Raw genomic sequence first — 1,791 nt, 5'->3', positions numbered from 1 at the left:
AGGATGGACATATGTCAGACTCTTTACTATAGCAAGGAGTTCCCTCCGTGTTATACAGTAGTTCCTCTCTGGTCTACTTAAAACCCTGTTCAAGTAGGCCACCATATGTTCGTTTTCGCCCACTTTCTGAGACAACACTTCTCCAGTTCCGACATTACTAGCATCACAATCCAGTATGTACGGCAGTGAGGGATCTGGAAGCCTTAAAAGTGGAGCAGAGGCCAATTTTTCCTTCAACGTCTTGAAAGAATTCTGGCAAGAAACTGTCCATTCAAACTTCTGGCCTTTTTTAGTCAAATCATGTAGTGGAGCAGCTATAGTTGCAAAGTCCTTCAACAACTTGCGGTAGTAAGTACAGAGTCCCAAGAAACTTCTTAACTCTCACACATTGTCTGGTGTTGGCCAATCACGCAATGCTTTCACCTTGTCAGGATCAGTTTGCACATCATGCTTACTTACAATGTGCCCTAAGTAAAGCACCTCTTTCTGGAACAAATGACATTTCTTGGGATTGAGTTTGAGGTTTGCTGCTTTCAAACGCTTGAATACTTCCTCTAGCCAGGACATTTCCTCATCCAAAGTTGTTGCAAATACAATGACATCGTCCAGGTACACTAGGGCTATCCTCCATTGTAGGCCTTCCAATACCCGTTCCATCAGCCTCTCAAATGTTGCTGGAGCGTTACTAGGCCGAATGGCATCACTCGGTATTGCCAGAGATCTTGGCCATAACTAAATGCTGTCTTAGGTCTATCTGCTTCAGCCATTTTTACTTGATGGAAACCTGACTTTAAGTCCAGAGTTGAAAACCACCTGGCTCCACTTAAGGCATCAATAGTATCATCAATTCTTGGCAGTGGTATGATTCTTTTTCGGTTATACTGTTAAGAGTCCTGAAGTCCACACAGGAACGTTGGGTCCCATCCCACTTCTGACACCAATTTGTTACGCGTCCGTTCGTTAGTTAATTTTCCGTAAAAATTATTTCCGAAGAAACTTTACCGATACAAGTCCTTTCTTAAATAAAACTGGTTTATTCTTTCTGAATACAACTTTGCGATACACTTAATTTTCACAGTCACGCTATAATTCACAACGAACGTCTCACGTGCTCGACTCAACAATATGTCTCTCTCTCTGTCCTCAGTTCAATTACTCATTACATTACCGTTGCTTCTTGGCCGGTCTTATATATACAAGACTACCCCATATCTAATAGTCTCCCTACGCTTCATGAACGTTCTAGAAGCGCGTGGCGTGTTACTAGAGTCACGTGACCTCCGATATCGTAACAATATATTTATACATATATGTATATATATAATTTATTTTGCTTTATTTTACACATTTATTAAGTAGTTTCTGAGCCGTTGTACAATAAGCCTGATACGAATGAAAATACTCACTACGACACACACCATACTGCTATGAACTAAGATTTTCTCAATAGTCAATGCGAACTCTTATAATTGAATGCTTGTGTAATATTTTACCCTATTTGAAATGACATAAGTCTAATATCAACACAAATTGGTAAGCCTTCGTAAAATTTGAGCGTCACTGCATTGTTCTAAGGTGTCATGTTTGAAACATTTTTCTCCTTTAGTAATATCAGTGATTAGCAATGAGTATTTATACATCCCGTTTTTAAGGGAATAAAGAAGAAACTGAATATCTGTAAAGGACATTTTCCCTACAGCTTTAGATTTTCTGGTACCTTAACTTTTGCATTATACTGTTCTGTGTCGTCGTTTTTTTTTCATTGTGGTTTTAAGGGCATCATAAATGTTT

This window comes from Limulus polyphemus, unplaced genomic scaffold (genome assembly GCF_000517525.1).
Source record: "Limulus polyphemus unplaced genomic scaffold, Limulus_polyphemus-2.1.2 Scaffold3479, whole genome shotgun sequence".
Lineage (NCBI taxonomy): Eukaryota > Metazoa > Arthropoda > Merostomata > Xiphosura > Limulidae > Limulus > Limulus polyphemus.
The sequence above is the reverse complement of the archived record's forward strand: the minus strand, read 5'-3'. Positions refer to the sequence as shown.